At 42.5% G+C, this 17,496-nt stretch overlaps 1 protein-coding gene and 1 long non-coding RNA gene across 2 annotated transcripts in view; one reads left to right on the forward strand and one right to left on the reverse strand.

The window, feature by feature from the left end:
• Positions 1 to 15,826, reverse strand: part of HTR1E (5-hydroxytryptamine receptor 1E) — a 79,489-nt gene extending 63,663 nt beyond the window's left edge. The window contains exon 1 of the mRNA XM_007195920.2: positions 15,714 to 15,826. The gene's annotated coding sequence lies outside the window, so the exon portion shown is untranslated. The remainder of the gene's footprint in view (positions 1 to 15,713) is intronic.
• Positions 15,827 to 15,962: 136 nt separating this feature from the next.
• The window catches only part of LOC130704735 (uncharacterized), a 209,692-nt gene continuing 208,158 nt past the window's right edge, over positions 15,963 to 17,496 (forward strand). Inside the window, exon 1 of the long non-coding RNA XR_009005175.1 lies at positions 15,963 to 16,070. This is a non-coding gene — a long non-coding RNA (uncharacterized LOC130704735). The remainder of the gene's footprint in view (positions 16,071 to 17,496) is intronic.

Genomic DNA, 17,496 nt, shown 5'->3' on the forward strand with positions numbered 1-17,496 from the left:
TTATCTTTAGGGGGCTTTCCCCTTAGGTCAGGTCCCAGCATTTCCAGGCATAGATCCTCAAATCTACACAGCCGATACAGATAAAAGGCTTTGGCAGCACCTGTAAACCTCTGAACTGAGTTTCACTGGTTCTGATTGGTCTGTTCTGGATCACGGGACCTCGGGCTAGAAGAGCAAGATGTTGCAATTGGTCTGGGTCACGTGTAACTCTTGGAGTCAAGGGTGCATTCAGTTTGACCTGAGTGGGTCATGCAGACTGAGGAAAAAGAGGTGTGGTTCTTCAAGAAAAATCAGGGCACTATTACCAGAGAAAGGGGATGGATGCTGGGTAGGGAAAAAAGGACAGATGCCACTCCAATTAGATTGTTGCTTTGACAATTTCCAGCACTAAAAGCCTATAAATTGCTGCCAAAAGAGGGAAGGAAGGGAAAGAAAAGGCTGTGGTGTGTATGTAAGTCCTATCCACAATTAAATTACCAAAACTCATTTCCCCTCTAGTGACGTCAAGAACTCCTTTGCTACAGACTGCTTACCAAAATAGCTAGAATAATAAACGACAAGATTTAAGTACAAAATTTCATGCTATGTTATAGTATTAAATGTATATAATTTCACACTCTAATTTTATAGTATTAAAAAAATGACAATCTAAAAATCCAGTGGTAATGATTGGTTAAATGTTATGATATATCCATACAATATATACTTATGAGAAGTGATGTTTTAAAAGAATATTTAGTTATACGTGAAACTATTAAAGATATAACGTCAATTGGAAAAAAGTTAATGGATACAAAACACACATAGTATGCTTCTAATATTATTAAAAAAGAAACATCTGTTTTCTGTTTATATAGAGTAAAAGCAGTGGGAGCAAAAATACATCAAAGTATCAACAGTGGCTATCTCTTGGTGGTGGGGTTTTGAATAATTTTAATTCTCTTCTGTACACTTTTCTGTATTTCCATATTTTCTACAATGAACATGTAATACATTTATAAGCAAGGGAAAAAAACACATAAAGTGGTTGAACAGGAGATTTTCAACTTGTGCCTGCTAAATTTGAGTCAGTGTACAGTGAGAGATGAAGTGTACATAGCAAAAGAATTAAACATAAAACACTCTTGGAGATAACCAAAAGTTGGTTATATTTGCCTACTTCAAAAGGCTGTTTTGCAAGTTCTTTCTCTAATAACTTTAAGGCTTGATTATATACTAGAAGAATATTTATCCATGTGTGCCCAATTCTAAAGCACTTGATATAATGTCAGAAACTTCAGGCTAATTAGATAAAGATAATTCTTTCTATTACAAAAATACTAATTATATCACACATGCATTGTAAACTTCCACTAGATATATGGAAACCCTTTCTGTGCATTTGAATTGTGGGTCAGTTTCCAAAAGTTCTATTTGCATCCACTTTTCAGGGCAGCATATCTAATATGCAAAGCCAGATAAGATTAAGCCATATAAAATTGTAAAAATTGGGAGTAGCTGGATTTTATGCATAGATTTAAAATATAACTGATAAAAAAAATCACATCTGTTTAGTTGAACTGTCAACAAAGGACCAAGAAGCAGTAGCTGAAATATATAATCATTTTTATCATTGTCATCATCATCATCACCATCAGCATCACCATCAGCATCTCATTTCTTTAGGTTTCAGCATAATTTTATGTATGCTATTACATTTTATCCTGGCAAGGCTGTTATTTTTTTTTTAACATTTTTATTGGAGTATAATTGCTTTACAATGGTGTGTTAGTTTCTGCTTTATAACAAAGTGAATCAGTTATACGTATACATATGTCCCCACATCTCTTCCCTCTTGCATCTCCCCCCCTCCCACCCTCCCTATCCCACCCCTCTAGGTGGTCACAAAGCACAGAGCTGATCTCCCTGTGCTATGCGGTTGCTTCCCACTAGCTATCTATTTTACGTTTGGTAGTGTATATATGTCCATGCCACTCTCTCACTTTGTCACATCTTACCCTTCCCCCTCCCCACATCCTCAAGTCCATTCTCTAGTAGGTCTGTGTCTTTTTTCCCGTGTTGCCACTAGGTTCTTCATGACCTTTTTTTTTTCCTTAGATTCCATATATATGTGTTAGCATACTGTATTTGTTTTTCTCTTTCTGACTTACTTCACTCTGTATGACAGACTCTAACTCCATCCACCTCACTACAAATAACTCAATTTCGTTTCTTTTTATGGCTGAGTAATATTCCATTGTATATATGTGTCACATCTTCTTTATCCATTCATCTATCGATGGACACTTAGGTTGCTTCCATGTCCTGGCTATTGTAAATAGAGCTGCAATGAACATTTTGGTACATGACTCTTTTTGAATTATGGTTTTCTCAGGGTATATGCCCAGTAGTGGAATTGCTGGGTCGTATGGTAGTTCTATTTTTAGTTTTTTAAGGCACCTCCATACTGTTCTCCATAGTGGCTGTATCAATTTACATTCCCACCAACAGTGCAAGAGGGTTCCCTTTTCTCCACACCCTCTCCAGCATTTATTGTTTCTAGATTTTTTGATGATGGCCATTCTGACCGGTGTGAGATGATATCTCATTGTAGTTTTGATTTGCATTTCTCTAATGATTAATGATGTTGAGCATTCTTTCATGTGTTTGTTGGCAATCTGTATATCTTCTTTGGAGAAATGTCTGTTTAGGTCTTCTGCCCATTTTTGGATTGGGTTGTTTTTTTGTTATTGAGCTGCATGAGCTGCTTGTAAATTTTGGAGATTAATAAGGCTGTTATTAGTATTGCTCTTATAAGAGAACTAATGCATGAAACAAATAAATGGTTATTCCAAGGTCATTCGCAGAGCAAGGTGTAGAATTCAGGTCACTTACTCCTTGATTTGCTGTTTTTATATCACCACCTATAATTTGGAAGTAGATTTTCAATGTTATAAAACTAATAAAATCTTTATTTTGCAAGGATCTTTACATTTTACAAATTCCTTTTACATATATTCTGATAGATTACATAGCTTCTAATTTCAGTCTAAGAACAGTACTGTGAGGTAGTAATAGCAGCTGATACTGACTTGAGTCTTTATCAAACAACTTTTCATATATCATCATATTGTGGTAGGCAGCCTTAAAGGGGACCTCAGTGATCTGTTCCTCCTGCTACTCATGCCCCTGTGTAACTCCCTCCCCTGAGTATGGGCTGGAACTAGTGTCTTGTCTCTAACGAACAGAATACAGTCCAAGTGATGGCATGTCACTTCTGAGATTAGGTTATAAAAAGACTGTGGCTTCCATCTTGGAATCTCTCACTCTCAGCTCTAGCTCTGGGGAAAGCAAGCTGCAACACCTGGGAGAAGCAAGCTGTGTTGATAATAGCTCTATAGAGAGGTCCATGTGACAGTGAACCTAAGTCTCTGGCCAGCCAGTATCTGAGGCTTGTCAATAGCTACATGAGTAAGTCTGAAAGCATATCTTCCCTCAGTTGCCCCTTGAGATGTCTGCACTCCTGGTTGACCCTTTGATTGCAGCCTTGTGAGAAATCTGAGCCAGAGGACCCAGCTAAACCATGCCCAGATTCCCGACCCACATAAACCCTGAAATAATGAAAATCTGTTGTTTTAAGCCATTAGGCTTTGGGGTAATTTGTTACGCAGCAATGGATAACTAATACATATTTTAAATTCCCATAGTAGCCCTATGAGGTAGTAATATTATGCCAGCCCTGTCTAACAAATGAAGACATTAAGGTTTAGAGAGGTAAGTAATTTTCCCCAAAGCAAGCAGTTAACAAGTGGCTGAGCTGGGATTTGAACCTGGCTTGCTGAACTCCAGAGCTTGAGTTCCATGCTGACTTGTCCCCTTGGAGGAAGACAAGATGCAGTTTGACTTAACACAGGTGATCGTGTAAAGGATGAATTCCTACAGCACACACTGATTTGAGAAACTTCTCTAGAGGTGGCAGGGCAGGTATTATTGTCCAACGGTAATGATGACAAACCATGCAGCTCACAAGCCAGGAGGCTGGGATGTTAATCCAGGTTCTCTGACCTTAAGTCTTTGCTCCATGCATCCTCGCCCTTAGATTCATGCTCATTTCTATTAAACCAGCAAACCACATGCTACTAATACCACATGTTTTAATATAATAACACTAATGTGTAGCAATTATATTAACAATAGTATGAACCATAAATTATTAATTAAATGCATGTCAGTGTTAAATATGTCTGAGAAAGAGGCACTCAGTACACTAAGGCAATGTGAGAGATTATCCAAAAATCAGTGGGACCTGGCTGGCCACCTTTTTGTTAAAGTATAAATCGCCACGGATGTGCTGGAGAAAACCGCTCTATCTGCATCACAAGAGCACTGCCTCTGCTACCAAGCTGAAAACCAAGCAAGACTCGTGAGCTTGGAGATTTTTATTTCCTCTAAAGTCATCTTCATGCCTTCTTGATAAGATGCTTCACTTATATGTAAGTTGCCAAATCCTGGGGTCAGCACATTTTGGTCCTCCAATGCCTTGGACATCAGGTGAGGCCTCAGGTGGCCTTAGAAAGAGGCTTTTTATGTAACAGAAAGGGTGAGGAGATTACACTACTTTACTAGTTTAGAATCTATGAAATATGCTTGCCAATATGAACGTATACTGTAAATTTATTTGGTAATTGCCCACTACTAATAAAATGTCATATTTAATACTTGATTTTTTTTTAGACCATCTTTGTAAGGAACTGAATTAGGTTCAGAGGGACAGAATGATCAGAAAGTTAAAACAGTTCAAATGAAAACATAATGAAAGAGGAAACTCTGCTTCTTTCCTTGAATGTTTACTTAAATTATGCTGGACTATATGGTAGGGGAGTATTTATGGATTACTAAATGTCCACTTCTTCTGCCAGGTGACAAAAATTTCTTTGAGAAGGGCAGAGTTCAACATTAAAATCTGCACCATGAAATAAAGTTTTAAGAGGTAAGCTACTTATCATCAAAAAGAGCACAAATAACAAATGTTGGCAAGGATGTGAAGAAAAGGGAACCCTCATACATAATAAGTAGGAATGTAAATTGGTGCAGCCGCTGTGGAAAACAGTATGAAGGTTTCTCAAAATACTGAAAATAGAACTACCTTATGACCCAGCAATTCCACTCCTGGGTATATATTTGAAAAATCAAAAACACTAATTCGAAAAGATACAGGCACCCCAGTGTTCATAGCAGTATTATTTACAATTGCTAAGATATGGAAGCAAACTAAGTGTTCATCGGTAGATGAATGGATAAAGAAGACATGGTATAGGGACTTCCCTGGTGGTCCAGTGGTTAAGACTCTGCCTTCCAATGCAGAAGGCGTGGGTTTGATCCCTGGTCAGGGAACTAAGATCCCACATGTCATGGGGTGTGGCCAAAAACTAAAAAAAAAAAAAAAAAAAAAAAAGAAGACGTGGTGTGTGTGTCTATATGTGTGTGTGTGTGTATATATACACACACACACACACACACACAATGGAATACTACTCAGCCATAAAAAAGAACAAAATTTTGCCACTTGCAGCAACATAGATGGACTTGGAGGGTGTTATGCCAAGTGAAATAAGTCAGAGAAAGACAAATACTGTATGATATCACTTATTATGTGGAATCTAAAAAATACAACAGACTAGTAAATATAACAAAAAAGAAGCAGACTCACAGATACAGAGAACAAACTAGTGGTTACCAGTGGGAGGGGGAGGGGCAATATAGGAGTCGGGGAGTAGGAGGTACAAACTTTTGGGTATAAGGTGGGCTACAAGGATGTATTGTACAGCATGGGGAATATAGCCAATATTTTGTAATAACTGTAAATGGAGTGTAACCTTTAAAAACTGTATAAAAATTTCAAAGGGGGGAAACCAAACAAAAAAGATGTAAGCTACTTAAGTAAGCATACTGTTCTTTTTCATTTATGGTAATACAGAGAGAATTAGTTAGAGTGCCACATGGTATGGTCCAAAACCATGGAGTGATAAATATTACAGAATTCATGGAGATGAGTTTTGGAATGTGAAGTCCCTTCCTGCAGGGTCCTCTTCCTTCAGCTTCTTCAGATGAGGTGGGCTTTCATTTCCCATTCTTCTTGGACTCTGACAGAATCTTTTGACATTTCTCAGGCCTGTTTTCTCTCCAGTGATTTGCAAGCTTTGTAGATATCCCTCAGGCAAGCTATTGGCTTTTGTATATTTTTGTATACTCATCTTCGTGAGTTCCTCCATTCTTTTTAATGGCACTTTTCATTTATTCACTTGAGTTTTCCTAGTAGATAATCACATCATCTATAAATAATAATACAGCTACAGCCTGACCAGTATTTATAACACCTCTTTTCTAGTCTTCTTTTTTTTCTTTTTCTCTTTTCTTTGCTCCCCTCCCTTCCTTCCTTCCTTCCTTCCACATTGATTAGAACATTTAGATGAAAGTTAAATAATGGTAGTATTAGCAGACATCCTTGTCTTATCGTTATAGTGTTTTACCAATAAGCATGATGTTGGCTATTGTTTGAGAAAGATGTTCTTACTGTGAAAACCTGTTCTTTACTGTTTCTAGTTTATTAATAAATTTATTTCTTCTACTTCCAGTTTACTAGTATTTTAAAAAATTATGAATATATTTTGTAAACTTTTGGTAGCCTTTGAGATGAACATTGGCTCATTGATGTGGTATTTTTGCTCATTTTAAATGGAAGTTTGCTTTCCCCACAAAGAAGACTGTGGTAATAAAGTATTTGCAACATGACAGCAAAATGTTTTCTTGCTTAAAGATGACACACCTCTAATCTGGGTTGTAGTCCTTTGAGATGAGTTCCCTTATATGTTTTCTGTTTCTTGCGCTGTGACAAAAACATTTTCTTTTGTATGGCGTGCTGACCCCGTGGCCACCCCCCTCACCCCCGCCACCCACCCAGATCCATGCTACCCAAAGTGCGGTGTGCAGACAAGCAGCATCAACATCACTGGGAGATTGTGAGAAATGAAAATTCTTGCCCTCCCCGCCCTACTGATTAGTAGCTTTGCAGGTGGGGCCCAGGCACCTGAGGTTTAAGAGGCATCACTACAGAGCATGCAGAAACCATGTGACTTTCTAGGTGCAGAGCAATGACAAATGCAACTCCACAATTCCACCCTGGGACCAGTCTCTTCTCCTGCATGTACAGAGGAGGGATTTGTGAGTGGATCCAGAGTGTGGAGATGGAGTGGCTGGAGAAAGCAGCCCACAAGAGCATGCTCTGGGGCCGATCTGAGGCAAAGTTTAGTAATTAAAAGAGGAAAAATTCTTGCCGACAGGGTTCAGGGCAGTGGAACTCAGCCTGGATCCATCACTGTTTATTTTGTACAAGACCAGCGCCACATCCTTCACCTAAACTTAGGTCAGGATTATTTCTACAACACCCCACACAGGAATAATAATGAAGATAGTGATTGTAATAATACCTCCATTTCTTCACAGCCTATGTTACACTACCCTTTCTTTACTCACAATAGGTCTAGAAGGCAGGAATTGTCATTCTTATGTTAGAGATGGGACAACCAAGGCCCAGAGCGATCAAAGAACTTACTTTAGGTAATAAGGCAGGGGGGAGGCGTCAGATTGCAATCAAGAAAAGCAAACTGGAGAATTGAAGTAAGAATGTTGGAGAAAATTAACACAGTGAAGACCAAAAACTAATGACATTTTCTTAACAGACTGTGTTTCCTTTGTAATGATGCTTTTGCAGACACTAAAACTATTTTTGAAAGGAGACCAAACAGTGGGAGGAAAAGCAAATAGGACCCAGGAATGGAGCTCGGATGGATGCAGAGTGTAATTCTGCCCTCTCTGGGTCACAAAAGTGTTGGGGAGAGGCCCTTGGTAGGAATTCACTAAATACAGTCATGGGAGAGCTGGGAGCAGCAGCCCCAGCATTAAAGACAAAATGGAATGAATCATGAGGTCAGAGGCAGAGTTTCCAGCTCAGGGGCTGCTGTGTGTGGTGTGTGAGCAGGGGTTTCCCCAGCAGAATCTGCTCCGAGAGGTTCTTCAAACTGATAAGTATCCTCCAGTCCCTTGCAAAGATGTACAACAAAAGCCTCTCTACAGGATAGCATGTTAACTGAGTTGAATAGGCAGAGATAGTAAGGAGAGGTTTTCATGAGCAGTTTTTCTATTATATTTCAGTCTTCAGGCAGGTCCAGTTATAAAGGAGCAGTTACAGCAAAGTCTTTCTCAAGCGTTAAATACAGGCATCACCATTACAGGCATGCACATGCGCACACGCGCACACACACACACACACACAGTCCCTTTAGGATCATCTAAAAGGTTACTACTGAAGACAGTTGGCAGCATACCCTCCCCACCTTCTTAAGAGAAGCTCTGCATCAAGGGGTCACGTGTGTTTATAGGGGGTCTTGCCGCCCTTCTTCTTTGAGTGGTTTAAGTGATGTATTTACTTGCTGAAATGGTAGGGAGGAGAGATGAAAGGCAAATTGGCAAATTAGTTACAACACTTTGGAAGCTCTTCAGTGGCTTAGAAACCTGGGTATAATGAAGAAAGTCAATGCAGATCTCACAGTTAGAAGGAGCAGCCTGGAAAGTTATCTAGTTTAACCCTCTCTAGTTGGAGTCCATATAAAAAAATGTCCTGAGATGGACACAGAGACACGCTGCCCAGATCTCTCCTTCAAGAAAGGGCTTGTACATTTGCAGCAACATGGATGGACGTAGAGATCGTCATACTGAGTGAAGTAAGCCAGACAGAGAAAGACAAATATCATATGATATCGCTTATATGTGGAATCTAAAAAAAGGGTACAAATGAACTTATCTACAAAACAGAAATAGAGTTACAGATGTAGGAAACAAACTTATGGTTACCAGGGGGGAAAAGGGGGTAGGGATAAACTGGGAGGTTGGAATTGACATATACACACTATGATATATGAAATAGGTGACTAATAAGGACCTACTGTATAGCACAGGGAACTCTTTTCAGCACTCTGTAATGGCCTATATGGGAAAAGAATCTTAAAAAGAGGGGATATATGTATATGTATAACTGATTCACTTCGCTGTACACCTGAAACTAACACAACATTGTAAATCAACTATACTCCAATAAAATTTTTTTTAAAAATTAAAAAATAGAAAAAAAAAAAGAAAGGGCTTGTAGCCAGGCCACTGGGTTTGGGTCAGGACAGCCCTTTCAGGAATGTCCTCAGCTGCAGAGAGCTGGGTTGTGCCCTTCTCAGAGCAGCCACTTTCAGTTCCCACGGGAGGAAAGGTTGGGAAGCCTGACCCTTGTGGCCCAGCTTGGGACAACTCTGGTGGATCATTCTAGAATGCTCAGACGCCCCCCGGAGGCCCACATTGCAGCTCAGCTTCTCCCTCTGCCCAATCCTGCTTCCTCCCCTTCCTCTGGTGTGGTTCCCCTGGGCATTCCCTGATACACACCCTGTACCATAAATCCCATCTCAGCGTGTGTTTCTTGGAGAGCCTGACCCGTGACAGGTCCCCAGCAAAGCCAAGTACACAGCCCATTGGAGGTCTAACTGCATTTTCAGATAGTGCTTGTCTTTCGTGAAGTGCTGGCATCTGCCACTCTGCACATTTTAACTGGGTCAGTCCCCCTGAACCAACCAGAACAAGACTAGGCTCTCTACATTCTACTTCCTTTATTTCCATTCTCTTGCCCTGAATTCTGTCTTGTAGTCTAAAAGGTAAAAAAAAAAGTTTTAGTTGATTCCTCATCATCTCCTTCTTTGTTTGGAATTGCGCCGCTGAAAGGAGGTAAAACTGAAGGGAAAGCAAATGATTCACAGGTCACCAGCTCAGGAAATATGAAGTAGTTCACGTTCCCTTTGAGGTTCCCATTATAATTCGGGGTGTGAGGGCTGCTGGGGCAGGAGGAAGGGGCATGGGGGGAGCCAGGGGACAGAGTGCTTGTGGCAGAAGCACAGACTGGGGCAATTCTTTTTTTTTTTTTTTTGGCCGCACCCCGCGTCGTGTGGGAGTTCCCCGACCAGGGATCGAACCCACGCTCCCTGCATTGGAAGCGTGGAGTCTTAACCACTGGACCGCCAGGGAAGTCCCAAATCTGGCAATTCTTTTAACCTTCTGAGAGCCAACAAATGCGTTTTTACTCATTCTCCTGTGCTCTCAGTCTTGGTGAAAGGAAACATTAGTCACCAGGTTTAGAAACCTGGAAACAACCCAAATGCCCATCAACAGTAGAATAATTCATTAAACTGTGGCACATTCATACAATGCAATGCGATTTCAACCACAGTAACAAATTACCAAGCTACTGGTATCACCATCGACAAGAATAAATCTCATGAATATAAGATTGAGCCAAATCACAAAAGAGACCATTCTATGTGATTTATGTGTATATAAAGCTTAAAATAATTTATGATGTTGGAAGGCAGGTAGGGGTTACATTTAAGGAGGAGGGTGAAGGAGTGATGGGGTGGGGACAGAAGGGATTTGTGTAGTGAAGAGGTTCTATTTCTTATCTTGGTGGTCGTTAGTTACCTGGGTATGTTCACTTTGAGAAAGGTCATTGAGCTTAACATTTATGATTTGTACACGTTTTGTATGTATATTATTCTTAATTAATACATTTAAATACATTTACAAGTTCTGTAATGATTCCCCCAGGCCTACAGAGTAAAGTCCAAAGTCATAGGATCCCCTCCACGACCAACATTCTTTTCAAAGCTTCTCTCTAGCTATTCCCCTTGTGTGTATTCACGTCACTCACTCTGGATTTTTTGCAGCTTCCTGAAAAGGACAGCAGGTCCCGCAGTTGGATGACAAATGTAGTTTTAAATGAATGAATGAATTGTAGGGGTTGATAATACTTATCCTGCAGTGCTTTTGTGAGCATTAAATAAAAGAATATATGTGCAGTTCTTAGCACAATTCCTGAAGCATTGCAGACACTCATCATACATTAGTTCCCTCCTCTTTTCCCCCTTCCACCATATATGAATGGGCTTATGAAAACTCTGCACATTATTATAATACTGTAGCTGAAGTCATTTTCTGGGAGGTACTGCCTATCAATCTCAGTATTAGGCAGAGTTTACTCCAAAAAGACACTTTGGCTTGTCTTTGATTCCCAAGAATACAGATCTTGACACAAATTTGACTTTCTCGGGCAAGCTGCCCCAACCAAACCCATACTTTCAAGTTTAAGTCAGATCCTTCCCAGATCCCTTGGAAACATCACCATATGCCCATTATTTGAAAAAGGGATAAAGAATGGCTGCAGATAAGGAAAGACATTTCTCAGGGTCTGGTTTTACTTTACCTGGGCATTTTTGGTAGATGGGGTCATTAGAAGGATCTGAGAGCTTTAGAACTGCTGCTGCTATTGGCTGCTATCTTTCAAAATATTACCTTCTTACTCTAAAAATGCTTTCTTTCTCAAGCCAGATTTCATAAAGACCTTCCATCTGGTCTGTACTGATAACTAAAATCTTGAGATGCTCATTCCTCTTACAACTTAAAATGATCCACGTGTAGAAGGATTGGGTTTTACAGCTTCTTCCAAACGATTTTGTCTTCCTAATCCTACAACTGCACATGTTGAGAACTGGTGACCAGGAGAGAGCTCTAACAACAAACCTATTACAAGTGTTCTTCTGGTTATGTGCATTTTTCAGAACTAAAAGCACTGAAATCTATTAGGACAAAGACCATAGTGACCAGGTAATCCACAGTGGATGAAACAAATGAACAAACAATAAATTAAAAATGAAAAATAAAATCAGAATCAAACTGTATCAGAAACAGAATTCTCAAAGATTTTGCCAATTTGTTGTGATTCAGGAATATGCCAACTGACTGAATGATCTCTGTAAATTCTGGTTCTCAGTTTCTTATCCACAAAATGTGGAAACAAATACCAAATTATGAAAAGGTGATGGGATATGGATGAAAGTCCTTTCATTCCTAGGAAGATAGACTTTGGAAGGATGACTGGCCCCAAGCTTTAGAGGCCCCAGTACTAGTTTTAGAAAATAACTCAGGGAGGAGAAAACAGGAGAAGTCAGATGCTCTAAAGAGCCACTGCCCCATTTCCCCACCTTTTCTCTTCCCTATCCAGCCATCTACCCCTCTCCTCACCCATACAGCATACTCATCTTCAGTGTTTCACTGCAATTAATATTCATATAATTTCCCATGCATAAAAATGTGGGAGGTGGAGCAGAAAGGAGCATAAAGCATAAGATGCCCAGATTCACCTCTGCCATGAGATGGCCTTGATAAAATGTGGTATGAACAGTAAATCCGTATTTGGTTGAAATTCACCACTTGAGCAGCCTCGAGCTTATTTTCTCATGTAAATAAGCCTACGGAAATAAGAGGGAAGCCCTCTCTATATTAAAATATTAGACTTAAATCTTGTACTTTTGAAGGACAGTATAGAAATAAAGTTCCAAGAAAGACTACAGAAACATGGAAAAAATGACACGTGTATACAGGTGAGGCGTGGAAATCAGATGCTTGATTAGTGCGAAGATAACCCAGCAGGTCAGGGCCTGAGGTTTTCTGCAAAGGAATCTACTTTCGATTTGAAGCCTTGAGATCCTGGTGGTGGTGGTGATCGGGGGTGGTTTAATACGTCCATGGGGAGGTACTTGAGCCAGCTGGGGACAAGGTGCCACTAGAGACATATTTCACTTCACTCTCCAGTAAGAATCTCATCAAACAGCAGGGAATGGAAACATATTGCAGTGTCATCTGGGCTAAAGATGTGTCCTGGATTTTTGTCTCTTCCTAGGTCCCATCTCTGAGAACCTAGGCTATTTTCCTCCAAAGAATAGAAATTTATTTACATGATTGATGCTGACCAGGCATCAATAAGAAGAAATGGGGAGCAGGTGTTTCTGAATAGATACCAGAAAGGCTAACAAAAGTGATATCAGGGAGGGCTTCCCTGGTGGTGCAGTGGTTAAGAATCCGCCTGCCAATGCAGGGGACACGGGTTCAAGCCCTGGTCTGGGAAGATCCCACATGCCACGGAGCAACTAAGCCCATGTGCCACAACTACTGAGCCTGCACTCTAGAGCCCATGAGCCACAACTACTGAAGCCCATGCGCCACAACTACTGAAGCCCGCGCCCCTAGAGCCCGTGCTCCACAAGAGAAGCCACTGCAATGAGAAGCCCGCACACCACAATGAAGAGTAGCCCCATGCTCACCGTAACTAGAGAAAGCCCGAAGGGAAGCAGCGAAGACCCAATGCAGCCAAAAATTAAATAAATGAATAAAATAAAATAAACTTAAAAAGTGATAGCAGGGGGGCTTCCCTGGTGGCACAGTGGTTGGGAATCCGCCTGCCAATGCAGGGGACACGGGTTCGTGCCCCTGTCTGGGAAGATCCCACATGCCGCGGAGCGGCTAGGCCCGTGAGCCACAACTACTGAGCCTGCGCGTCTGGAGCCTGTGCTCCGCAATGGGAGAGGCCGCGACAGTGAGAGGCCCGCGCACCGCGATGAGGAGTGGCCCCCGCTCGCCGCAACTGGAGAAAGCCCTCACACAGAAACGAAGACCCAACACAGCCATAAATAAATAAATAAATAAATAAATTTATTTAAAAAAAAATGTGATAGCAGGGCGAGTTGCAAAGGAGGTGATGGCTCATGTCTCAACATGTGCCTAAGGGCACGGTGTGCCAGGAGCACTGGTCTGGGAATATGCCCTGTGTAAAGTCACCATGGGCAGGAGAAGAGAAGATAAGGAAAACTTGAGTTTACTATGTTGATTTCCATGGAATTTTAAATTTGTCAGCTGGTGGACATAAACGGCCAATTTGAATACTTTTTACTATGAAAATAATCTGTGAAGTCTTCATCCCTGGAAATCTTCCCGAAAGGAACAATGACCACCAAAAGGAATGTTTGGGCATGCATAAAACAAGATTCTGAGAATCTGAGTCTCAGCTACATTATTTTTTTGAACTCTTTTCCAGCTCTTTCCAGCTCATCATGAGATCTGCAGCAACCCTTGGGCTTCAACAGCCCATATCAGGTGATGATGACATGATAGTTAAGTTCTATCAACAACGATGAATCAGGATGTGAATGAGCTTCTCTGTATAGCTCTCTAGTGATGAAATACCTGGCAGAAGTACTTCTCCCACTTCTATGCAGCAAAATGGTTAGTAGTGGAGGTGCTATGCAATTTTAGAAATAAGCAACATACTTTGCTTTAAACATGATTACAGAAATTGAGCTGAGCCCCATTTAGGAGGCCTGCTTCATTTTCACAGTTCTGTGGTCTGGGGGCTAAATTTCTGAAGGGAGGAAAAAGGCAGGCAGGCATATTTTCTGCATTTGCTAAACTGCCCTCAGATGCTTCTACTCATTTATTTGTTGAAGACAGGGTCATCTCATTGAATTCAGCAGGTAAACAAGTACACCAGCAAGAGAAGAAAGGCTGGCTCATAATCTCCTCTGTATTTCAAATATGTATTTCTAATATGTTCCCCATGGAAGAGACTGCACAGGGAACCAGACCCAGGCCCCTGCTTCCTGACCCTTGAACAGGGTTAATTCAGGGAAGTCCCGGATTCACAAGTCCACCCTGGGTGTTTAAGGTCGTGCACATTGCATCTGAGTGTATAACTATGGCAAACATATATTGTGGAGCAATGTCAAGTTCAGATCTGAGCATATACTGCTTGGAGCTGGGAGTGAGAGAAAAATGGTTAAGAGAACCCTGAATTATTTTGGGAAAAAACCCCTCCCCCAATCCATTTGACCATCGATTAGTCCCTCCCAGACTTTGAGAGATTTGGTGCAGGAAGCACGGAAGGACAATAAGGAAGGTTAGGAAGAAGCACCCTGGGAGGCTGACACCCTCTGCTTCATCCTTCTCACCCAAGGACAAGCAGGGTTAGGTTGAATACAAGGTCTTACCCCAAACTGGACGCAGACGGAAACACATAAAAGTATATGATATTTTAATAACGCACAACCTTGTATGAGCCTGAGATAGGAGCAGGAACCACTTCCTTTTAGCTTCAATTCCCTTTCATTTTCACTACGTAGGGGGCCAGTCTCTCACCTTTCAGTACTGGGTGGAAATAGCTTAAGACTAAACTTCCCGTCTTCACTCGCATTTCCATGCTTTATTTGGTAATTTAAGAAAATGAGTCAGCCCCATCACCTCCCCACCTGGGTATTTTCTTTCTCAGGTGCACATCACTGTTTTCTGACCGCAGGAGCAACCGTGCATTCCTTTCTAATCAAAGGTTTTTCCATCAGCGTTGGCTCTGCATTCCCCCTCGTCCTCCCGCGGTCCCCGCAGCATACCCCTCTCCGCCGGACTGCCACCCAAGTTCCTTCCTCCAAGCACCCCTTTTCCGCCTTTACTTAATTTTTAAGCCGCCTCAAATCCTTTTGCAAGGAAGCCGTATAAAATTCTCAAAGCACAGTTCTACACAATGTCGACACTCAGCTTCACACATTTGGGGGACTGTTTGATCGAGAACCGTGTCCCGTGCTAAGAAGTCCAGAGGCAAGCACGGTGCCTGGGCGACCCCCGTAGTCGCCCTCCCCAACCGGCGCCGCCTTTGAGCCTCAGACCGGGCATAAATCCGCCAGCCCGAGCCCGAGCCCGAGCCTCTGCCTCGGGACGGGGTCAAGGGGAGGCCGAGGCCGTACCGGAAGGCGTGCACTCCTCACCTTGTGGACGGCGCGCGCAGCCGCCGCGCACTGGGCAAACCCGGGCGTCCGGTGATTCCTGAAGTCTCACTCCGAACCGCTCCTTTTCCTCTCGAGCTTTACCAAAGCGCCGCTTCTCACGGCACCCAGCTTCGGGGCGCGTCGAGCCCGGGCGCTGGCCCCTCGGGCGCCCTTTGCCCCCGCGGTGACCCCGGGCTGCGGCGAGAAGGGGTCGGAAGCGCGGCGCGCAGGGCGGCAGGCGCTGCGTTCCGCCAAGTCCGGGCGCCCCGACTGGAAGAGGAGGCGAGAGCGAGAGCGGGCAGGAGGAGAAGGACAGGAGGAGGAGCTGGAGCGGGGGGCCGTCTGTTAAATCGACCGGTAGGTTGCAGCTCTCCAGGACACCCTTGAAAGGAGAAGGGGGTGGGTGGGATGAAGAGGTGGGCCGGGGTGCAGTGCGGGGGGTGGGGTGGTGGACGAGAACAGGGGGCCGGAGCTCCGAGGTGCTTCAGGTCTTGCTTAGGCTGTAAAAGAGAAATTCTGGAGCTGACGGCGCCCCAAGGCTCCCAGTTGCCAACGCTAGAGGGCAGCGCTGCCCGCACTATAAACTTGGCCTAAGGGGAGCGGGGAGGAGTGGACGAGGAGCCCTTCGCTGGCGGCGGGCCAGTGGCTGCCGGGAGAAGCAGACCCCATCCCCTCTCCTGTGGCCAACGTGGTTACGGGGGAGAGTGGGGCAGATTTGGACTTTGTCTCCTGCGGTTCCTCCAGGCAAACCCTCTGGAGGTGAATTATTCCTCAGCTTTCCTCAAGGGGAAAATTCCAGTCAACATCCACAGGATGTTTTACGGAGAGGGATGGGAAGAAGAGGGTGGGGAAGAAGCGGGGGGCAAATTGGGGTGGGGAAAAGTTGGCAGGAGCTTTCGTGCTCTTCCGCGTGTTCTGAGTATCCACCTGCCGCGAGGCCAGAGAATTTAACTTGGGAGGGTATTTATAGAATCCTGGCCCAGCTGAAAGAGGCTTCCCGAGGGCTAGTGGATTACCTCCTGTCTGGAACCTGGGTAGCTCTGAAACCTTGAGGCTTTATGTAGATTTATTCCATGATATTTCAGGAAAAAAAATCAGATTATTTGAACCACAACCCTGGCAGATGGGAGAGGAGACATGGGAGCCATAAAATGAAAGAGAAAATTTTACATAGACAATGTGATTTGTAGACAGCTTGATATAATCTTTGAGTTGAAAGGTCATTGGAACGTCTGCAGACAAACCATGTGGTTCCCCAAATACCTGCCTCACGCTTGCCTTTGCTGTGTGTAGCCTCATGGCTAAATTGACGTGATTTTTTTCTGGTAGCTTGGCAATTCTAAAGCAAACAAAATCCTTCTTCAATTCAGAAAGCAAGCATGTGTACCCTTCTTCCTGCCTTCTGGAGGGCCTCTCAGGATCAGCAGGGACTGGGTGATGGGTATGAAGGAGAATTTCACTGAACCAGAGAAAGTTGGAAAACCAAAGTCCTGAATTGTGCTTTGCTTCTGCTAATCCTATGAAACTAAGAGAAAAGGCTTAAGCTGACTAAAGCCTAACAGGAGGATGGGATGGAAGGATTTTTTTTTCTACCAAAGAAAGATGGTGTTTCCAAGTCACTGGAATTTTAAAAAATTTCTAAATTTTTTCCTTTATTTAAAATTTTTTATTGAATGAAATACTCTTTTTAAAAAATCTGATTTCATTTCATTTATTTATTTGTATTAAAATTTTTTATTTTTATACAATTTTAAAGGTTTACGTTCCATTTACAGTTATTATA

Source organism: Balaenoptera acutorostrata, chromosome 14 (genome assembly GCF_949987535.1).
Source record: "Balaenoptera acutorostrata chromosome 14, mBalAcu1.1, whole genome shotgun sequence".
NCBI lineage: Eukaryota > Metazoa > Chordata > Mammalia > Artiodactyla > Balaenopteridae > Balaenoptera > Balaenoptera acutorostrata.